General features: G+C 48.2%; 1 long non-coding RNA gene across 1 annotated transcript in view; it reads left to right on the top strand.

Moving 5' to 3' along the window:
* The first annotated feature begins 977 nt into the window (after positions 1-977).
* Positions 978-9,473, top strand: part of LOC122159486 — a 41,628-nt gene continuing 33,132 nt past the window's right edge. The window contains exon 1 of the long non-coding RNA XR_006168530.1: positions 978-1,046. This is a non-coding gene — a long non-coding RNA (uncharacterized LOC122159486). The remainder of the gene's footprint in view (positions 1,047-9,473) is intronic.

Here is a 9,473-nt window from a genome sequence, read left to right as displayed (position 1 = left end):
TTTGCGGAGCAACTCGGAGGGCCGGCGGCGGGTCCTGCTTGTAGCTTCCCTGCCGGATTTGGCTCCGTTTCCCTCCTCGCTCCGCTCTCGCCGTGCAGTGCTGCGTGGCGCCGGCAGCCTGAGCAGAGGGAGCTCCAGCCCCACGCAGCCGCTCCGGCCGCCGCCAGCAGCTCGGAGCCCCCATCTGCAGGGCGGGTGGTGCTGGGGGGAGGCGAGGGGAAAATAAAATAAAGGCAACACCCGGGTCAATGCTCGGCTCCGCTCGCCGCCAGCACCTCGCTCAGGTCTGAAACCGCTTCGCTTTGCTGTATTGCGCTTGCCTGGGCTGGGGGGAGGGGACGAAGGGGAGGTTTAACTTTTACTTGACATTAGCGGGTTATTGTCAGCCTCCCCGGGCCGAGCCCCGCGGCCTCCCGCGCCCCCTCGCCCGGCCTCCGCTCCTCCGCTCAACTTTGTTCAAAGGGCCGCGGCCCACGGGGCTCCTCCGGGCCCGGGACACGGACGGCGCCGATAACCTCGGGGCGGCGAGTTGGGCTCCGCGGCGGAGAGCGGCTCCGTCCGCGTTCGCTGAGTCGGGGCGGCTGAAGGCCACCGCGCCAAGGACACGCGCGCGCACACCGCACTCCCTCACACACACACACACACACACACACACAGAGGATACAAAAGTCGGGAGGATCGCGGGCAGAATCGCGGTGCAGCCGGAGCCATGCGTGCCACGGCCTCGTGAGGGGGAAAGGCAGGCGGGGAGGAACGGAGCGAGGAAAAGCAGAAAGGAGGAAAAGAGAGCGGGGAACGCCAAAGAAAGAAGCGGGGTGGTGGAAAGTGTTCGCCTGCTTTTGTCTCGCAATACAGTGAACTGGAAGATGGAGATGGATGTTAAGGGAGTTTCTCCGTGCCCGGAGCCCATCCCCCCGGCGGCGGGGGCTGGCGGCTGCCCGCACCAGCGCCCGCACCACCGCGATGGGCAGCCCGCCGAGCCGGCCCCCGCCGCCGACAGCGGCCACCCGGAGCGGCGGCACGGCAGCGACAAAGAGGACAAAAAGGTACGTCCGCACCGCTCCGCGCCCTCCCGCCCGCACTCCCCGGGGCGGGTGGGGGCAACCGGCCCCGCCGCCTCCGCCCGGCCCCGGCCGCGCCGCCTCGGGCAGCCCCGCGCCGCCCTTTGTGAGCGCGGCGGCGGCGGCAGAGGGAGGCGGGGGGCCGGTGGCGGAGGTTGCTTGAGGACAGCGGGGCGGGGAGGCGCGGGGCCGGGGCGGCGGGCATTGTTCCGGCCGGGAGCCGCCGCCGCCAAAGTTTGCCTCGCTCGCGGAGGGGGAGGGGGGGGGGGCAGCGCCGGAGGGTCCTCCCTGCGGGTCGGGCGGCGGCGGGGGCCGCTCACCTGCGGGAAGGAGGGAGCCCGCTGCCCGCCCTCCGGCCCTGCTGTGTCATCGCGAGCCTCGGGTGGCGAAGTTCGGCGGGAAATGGGTCAGCCCGCAGCGCTCGGTGCGGGGACGTCTCCCGGCGGAGGAAAAGTCGGGAGGGTGGCACGGAGGGAGGCTGCCATTGAGATCGCAGCGGCGGTGCGCGCTTTTGTCTGCGGGCGCCGGCTTCATTTCTGCTAGTTGTCCCCGGCGTGCGGGGCTGAGCCTGGGGCTGTCGGAGCGCTGTGCGGGCGCTGCTGCGAGGAGCGGGGTTGCGCGTGCCGCGATGGGAGCGGCGGGGCGTGAGCGGCAGCCGGGCGGTTCGCTGATGAACGCCCCGTGTAGCTGCCGAGCCCAGAGCGAAGGCGAAACGGAGAAACGTTGCGATCTGCTGCCTCCGAGCCGCGGGTCTTAAAGTAGTTTTACTGTAGTTTGGTTTCGTTGCAAATGGGGAAGAGAACGGGGACGCGGCGAAGGAATGCGGAACGACGGTGCAATAAATGAATGCAACAACTCTGTCAGACCGCCTGTTTGCGTGAGGGGAGCTGAAATCGGCGTGAGAAATGCAGGGGCTTTGGGAAACCTGGTGTCTGTCACCGGAGAGCCCTGTTTTGTGCTATTTGCTTCGTACGGTTCCAGAGTTTTCAGTTTGACCGTATCCATCCTATTGTTTTAATTACAAGGGAATATCGCAGCTTGACAGTCTGAACAGGGCCTGCACAGCTCGATAGGGAGGATCCAAGGGTTTCGTTTTTCCAGTGGTACCCCGTGGTTTGTGTACGGTGGGAGATGAGCGCAGAATTCCATCTCCCGTGAGTTATGAATATTTCATTCTGACGTGACTGCATGTTACTGTGCACAGCGAAATGCATTGCGTGTGGCTGTTTCTAGGATCTCTCGCCTCGCATCGTGTTGCTTGATGGAATGTAGGAATGTAGAATGCAGTACTTCAAAATAATTGCAACGGAGAGCCACAGTTGCCGTTCACATGGGTTGGTTGTGCCGGCACGAGGAGTATTTAAGCCCTGCCATCGGCAGAAAGCCACGCTCCGTAGTTACTTTTGGCCGTGCCACAAGGTCTGTGTAATGCTTTACCCATTGTGGGCATGAGGAAGGCAAAGGACGCGTGGCTGAAGGTGAATGAGTGCTGGGGAAGGCTGATTATCGATGGTATGACTAATTAGTCCATTGCAATGTTGTAATTAACAGCACTGCATTGCTTTGTTCTGTATTTGCCAGAATATTTTGAACGTGAAAACAGAAGCACTACCTTTTTTCCCTCCAGCTGTAGCCATGCAAAAGTACTGTGATAAATTCAGTTTTTATTTTTTTTAATTGAATATCAGCTTCTCCAGGCTTGCTGTTGCCAAAGGGCTTGCAATGACTTTAGCTTGTATTTTTTGGGGGAAGTACTGTGAGATTTCAAACCTTCCTCAGCGTGTCTTTTCTGGATACTATCCTGGGACGACCAGTGCCTCTTGTTAGTGCAAAAGTATTTTGGATATCTGGTGAAATAGTGGCACTAGAAACGTGATGAGAAGCAGAGAACCCACTCAAGTGGTAGTAAAATCCAACCCTACTGTAGGAAAAAAAAGTGCAGGCACAAAACAAAACCCCCAATTTGTTGGGGATGTCATCTAAGAGCTTTCTAAATGGATTGGAACGACAGTACCATTCTATTTTTGCCCCCTAAACAAATGTCTTAGACATGCTGATACATTTTAGAAGTGTGAGCACTCTGTGTGGAAAGTGTAAAGAATGAGAGAACTTGATCTTGTGACATGTATACTTACAAATTCCTAAACACTAAGATCTTACAGAGTCTGGTGATTCTACTGACAGGATGTGCTTTTTAGGATCATTCTTGAATTGTGAACAGCCTCACGTTTTATCATTCAGCGTCATTGTCAGCGGAGGTGAAAGCAGTTTACTTCCACCTAAGTGGAAGTGGGTGAATTTATATTCTAATAAAGGTACTTTTTGCCACTACCTCCAAAAAGATCGTTGCAGCATTAAGCAAACATACTCTTAATTCTGTGGAATTTCAGTGGAAGATAATGCTGTACTGTCCATTTCTATTGATATTGGGTTTTTTTTGGTCTTTTCCCTTTTTTTAATCTGTCATATGTTTGTTTTTCATTTGTCTTTGAACTTCAATAAAATTCTGATACATGTACACTACTTGAAATACATTCCACTGTCTTCAGCTCAGATGCTGTCATGCTTAAGAGTGTGCTTCAGTGCTTTGTTGGGGGCAGTCCTAGGTTACCTCCCACAAATCTTTCTGTGTTGAAACCATCTCTGAGCAATGCCTGAGTAGAAAAATGGTGAAAGTTGGCTTTTATAATTTATTAAGTATACAGTACTTGGTGCTTTAAAGTGCAGCTGCCATTTAGGTGGGAAAAATTAAGCAGAAAAGAAGGCAAGATTTGGAAGACAATTAATATGGATGTCAATTTTTTTTCTTCCTATTTAACCAGAACACATGAGAGAATGTTTTTCAACACTGCTACGATGTTTTCCATTATTTGAATCAGAAGGAGATAGGTGTAACCCCACACAGAGCACCATGCCGACTTCTTCCTCTATGGTACAGTGGGAGAGCAATTCTGTCTTAGAAGGGATGGGTATAGGGAGTGCTGGAGCAGTTGTCTGCAGGAGCTGGTGGGTTCAGGTAACATGCTACAGCTGGCGCTGGGATGAGAGTTTTCCCAGGGCTGGTACTTCACCTTAGGACTTTCAGCAGCCAGTGTTAGTGTTCTTATCTTCCAAAGTCCTCTAAAAGTTCTGCCTAGGTATGGATTTGCTCGTGCAACTTTGCGCAACCCAATTAGAGCATTTTATTTTGTTTTCCACTGAGGAAAACCTCAGGATGCCTGAGGTTTGCACAGGGCGTTTAGCACAAATGATTTACAAGCCCTCCCAGAGCTTTCACATTATGCCTGCGTTCCAGATGTAAAGACCCCTGTGAAATATCTCCAAGGTGAAGAACCTTCTGTGTATTTAAACGGAAACGAGCACGCCAAGGTTACTGCAACAGCAAGCCTATCTGACGGGGCACGTTGTATTCTATTTCAAAAACAATTTGCCAGTGTTTGATGTGAGGGTTCTGAATTGTTTTGTGGGCTTATTTGTGCAGCACTTCCCAGAATGCTCTTGCGTGACATTGCTTTGAGTGGTACCCAGGTGTGAGCTTCTGGAGGGGAAGAGCTGAGTGCTCTGGGGGAAAGCACTTGGTATTGACTTGGGAATTCTACTCTGCTGCACATGTGTTCTGCCACGAAGCTGATTGTCAGCATCTGAAAGCCTTCTGCTTGTGAATTTACAGGACTACTGCCGTCACTGATGAAGTGGTTATCTTCCACAAACAGAAGGTCAGGAAGAGTGAAAGGATCTTTGGAATGCATTCCTTTTTAATAACATCTCTTAACATACGTACTTTTGTTTGGTTTGAAAAGCGATACGTAGCTAAGTGTTTTCCTTTAGAAAAGGGAAGACCTAAGAAACGCGATTCCTGCTTGGAGCTGGTGGTAGGAAGTTTTGCGTTGTGGGGAGGTCGTTCCAGTTACAGGTCAAACATGTTTTCATCACTGCAGGCAGGCAGTTCCACCATGCACAGGAGAGCAGTTCTCAGCCACTGTTTTCCTGGAGATCTAGATGTTCTTTCAGATAACTTGGGACCAGCCCATGGAACAACTTGAAATTAAGGACTAAAAGCTGGTGTTGAAGTCAGTGGTGGATAAGGAGGACCAGACTGAGGTGGGTGGGACAAAGGAAGTGGAGACAATACTGCCAGTTGCTGATATTAGCAGCTTCTCTTGATCATTCTTTAAATCGCAATGTCCTGTACTAGTGGGAGTTTCCAAGCACTGAAGACCTTTTGCCAGGTGTATCACAGGGTATGGTCCTGCCAACATGTAATGCAGATGTGAAGAGCCAAGGTCAGGCCACTGGCATCCCAGACAAACTCTTGTCACTTAGAGGTGGGAGAAATCTTCACTTGTGGTTGCTGATATTCTGAGAGTTTGCTGTCAGACAGAAATTTCAGTTTTTACAGTGTGGGCAGAGGTGAGGAACTTGTCTAACTCATTGCTAAGAAAGTTTCAGAAACTTCCTCAGCCCAACAGCGTCAGTTCTAACTTCTTCATGTCCACTTTTAAGCATCTTTATTCTTAAGCTGCCAGGTTCTATGATATTCATGTTGATTTGTGTTGCATAGTTCAATGTCTTCAGACAAAATGGTCTGAAGAAAAGCTTATTCAGTGCTGACACCACCACCTTCCAGAGTTTCCAGTGCCTGCTGGCTGGCTGGATGGTGGGTCTGCCCAATGCCACTGACCATCCTGAGTACCTCATATTTGGGGCTGTGTCCCACGGAGTCCCACATCATGGCTGTAAGGCAGACTCTAATGTGGGGAGCGTCTGCCTGGAATGGTACCCAGGGCCACAGCGCCTGGCAGGTGCCTGTGGAAGGGAGTCTCTGGTCTTTTATTCTGCTGCTGCAGGCAGCAGAGCTCTTAGCTGTGCCATCAACAGTTTTCAGTGAGCAGGGCCCAGGGGCTATCTGCTCTGATGAGAATTTAAAAAAATTTGGATTAAAGAAATCAAAAGAGGCAATTTGCTGTGAACTGAGAGCCTTGCTTTGCAGGCAGGTCTACTTCTGCATTTCCATGTATTTGATGTACTCTGCCTCTAACATTTCTCTTGCCTTCCAGTGAGAGAATCCTTAGATGAACCTAGGATTCTACCTTTATTGCAGAAATAAGCAGATGAGAAGAGGTGAGAAGAATAGAGAGAAAGAGAGAGAAAACCCCAACTGCTGATACCTCAACTGAAGGCAGGACTAATAAACTGCTAATTTGGTTAGACATCAGAGAGTCTAGAAGGAGAGATTTTGGGGATTAGGCCTCATAGTTTTCATAGCTCCAAAGTTAGTTTTTGTCTTGAATTCTCAGGATAACTTTAACTGATATAGGATGCATGATTACCTCAGGTAAAATAAATAATGCATTTAAAATAAATTCATTTTGAAATGGCATATTGAAAATTTAGAATCTGGGGAATGAGGTCCAGCACTGATTTACGTCAGAGTTAGAGCATAAAGTTGGAAAGGAAGGAGCTGACTTCTGCACTTTGCCAATGTCTGCATTAAAACAGCATACTTGCACGGGAATGATTCTTGAAAGTCTGACATGACACTGAGATTTCTGAAAGTATAATATGCTATTTAAAATAGTTCTCCTCTTAAATAAATTGCATGAGAAATGTTTTGGCCAAAGGCAAACAGCTGTTTAAATTTTTCAAGCAACTGATCAATAAGTGGATGAAGCTTGAAAAGCTGATCACACTCTGAAAGGGTCCTGGGGTAAACATAGAATTGTTCATTCTAATGCTGGGATTTTATGCACAGTAAGTGCTACTTATAGTTACTACAAAATGAAGTGCATGTGTAGTTGTGTAACATATCCAGGGACATAAACAATGAATATCATGGGTGGAAGCTAAACAACACTCTTGAGTCACCAGAAACAGAACCACAAATGTTGTTTGCTGAGGACAGGCTCGCTGGCTAAAGGCAAATTTCGTCTTGGCTGCAGGAGAGCTGCAAGGATTCCTGCTTGGGAAGATGCAGCGTTGAAAAGGGCATAATTATCTGCTCTGGAGCCACTGGGACATTGCCTTGACTCAGATGTAGAGGTATGTGCCTCTGTTCTGTGACTGGAAAGCAGTCCTATTCAGGACTGCACATGAGCCCATAGTTTGGCCAGTGCATGGCATATCCTTCTCGTTTAAGTAGAGCGTGTTCTCAAAAGGTCAGTGTTCACAGCAGCTCCTGTCCAAGGGTTGAGTGCCAGCCTGTAACAAATCTGGGCCTTCAAACAATGGATAATCAATGAGGCTGGAAAAGAACAATACCCTTGTTGGTGCATGCTCTGCCCAGGGTTTTGCTCGATGCTCTCAGTCTTTTTAGGCCATCCCTGTCTGTGCTAAAGCTCCCTGTGTCTTGCTGCATCCTTACAGAGCAGTAATTTTCACTGTTCTGAGGTTAAGTTTACCTGGCTGCAAAGTGAGGTGCTGCTACAGATGTGTGAACTGGTTCAGTTTTATTTGGTTCTGGATCTGGTTGTTCTGTGCCTGGCTGCAGCCATGCCACTAGCATAATAACTGGGATTATTTCCCAGCAGCTCGTGCTAGGTGGCTGTCTGTACTGATTAGCTGCCAGTAGTAATTACCCAGTAAGGGCATAAAATTTGCACAGTCTCAGAAGAGTTATTAGGTTCTAACAACCCGCTTCTCAGAAAATACCCAAACGGAAAGAGAACGGGACTGCAAACTGTAGGCAGGAAAAAATGACATCAACAGCACTGATAATATTTCCATGAAGGTATTGCTCAGATCAAGCACTAAAGTGACATTTAAACATATGAAAGAAAAAAAGGATAGACTGGAAAGATATTGCAAATATTAAGTATTCTACAGTTGTTTCTTTCTTTCCTTCTTCACTTCTCATCCTTTCTCTGTGGCTCTGGAATTCTCTTCTGTCCATTCTGTTTCATTTACCCGGCTATAAGGGGAACATGAATTGTTCCAGAAACTATAGTAACTGGTGCGTCTTAACTGGGATAAAACAAGACTTAATTTGGCTTACAGTGTAGATGAGGACTGTCATGTATAAAATTTGTTAGACAGCCACAATTTACCAGAAAAAGAGTAGTTCTTCCATGCCTAGTGGCTTTTGCCATGTGTTTTAAATACAGCTGTTATTTTCATTATACATTCTATTAAGTGAAGCCCAATCTTGTTACAGAAGCAGAGTGGAAATGGTTTTCTTGACAGAAAAGCAAGTATTGGGTTAATAAAAACGCCAAACTCAAGTCCCTGAAGATTTTTGTATTACTGTTCTCTGGTTTCAGAGGTTGATCTTTTGAACACCTTGTCCTATAGTTCCAGAATTTATTCTTTCCCCAAGAATATTTTGCTCAAGTTGGTCAAGGTGATAACGTCGTCAACAACTGAACATACTGCAAGAAGATGAAGTACGTATTTCCAAATGTAGCTTTAGACCTCCCGTAAAGTGCTGCTATCGCTGACTGGCGAGGGGAAATAAAGTGGTTTGGCACCTGTGCCTGTTCCTTTAACCCACATTCTATGTTAATTGATTCCAACAAGTGCCTCAAGCACCACTGACACCTCTTCTTCACTACTGACTAATGACTGTGATCTCACTGAGGTTATTACTAACTATGTACTCATTGCCAGGAGCCCGTTGGGGGAATCCTCTTTTTGGATCCGGACCATTATACTCCAGTAAAGTCTTTGTGGAAGGAGAATTAAAGGGGCGATAGCTACAGTTACGGTTGCTGAAGCTATTGTATTTAGTAGTAGTATGAAATTAGCCATGATATAATAGATACGCATTGTGCTTTGCTGAGAATTTGAAAAGTATGCTAGTGCCTTCAGGTATTTGCTGTGTGAATCAGACACAATACAGGAAGGATTCCTGCAAGTCCTCACAGATAGGCAAGCACGCATGTTGTGTGGAGATAGGATGCAAGGAACTTCTGCTCTTTAGGCAAATCAAGAGTGAAATGGAGTGATATGAAGAGCAGAGGGGGAGTCCTTGCTGGAAAGCTAATTAAAAACAGCAACTTCTTAGTGGGACTGGGAGGAAGGAGTCTGTGAGGTTCATATTCCAAGACGAAAGAACTTTATGAAGTGTGTATTGGGTCCATGTGGAGTTCAGGAAGCACAGAACAGAATCTCATGGAGTGTGCTACATGCATATCTAGGCTTCCCAGACATTACACAGTGCCCTGGTTAGCCTTGTTAACTTTGTTGAGTGTTCTTTGAGGACATGCAGACTTTCAAAGTATGTGAAAGGCGCTTTAGTAATTAATTGGCTCACTCCCTCCCACCTATCGCTTCCTATCTAATAAAAGACAATAGTGAGTCCTTGCTAAAGCCAACAGATACAAACATTTAGTTTAGCTGAATCTGAGAACCTAGAAAGGATATCCCCCAGGATCTTAGAACTGAAACAATCCTTTTTTTTTTTTTTGTCTTATTTTT

The sequence above is a fragment of the Centrocercus urophasianus genome, unplaced genomic scaffold (assembly GCF_019232065.1).
Source record: "Centrocercus urophasianus isolate 14NV4802_14NV808 unplaced genomic scaffold, USGS_Curo_1.0 seq_16, whole genome shotgun sequence".
NCBI classification, from domain to species: Eukaryota; Metazoa; Chordata; class Aves; order Galliformes; family Phasianidae; genus Centrocercus; species Centrocercus urophasianus.
Note: the sequence above shows the minus strand (reverse complement) of the source record. Positions and strands in the feature narration are given on the sequence as shown.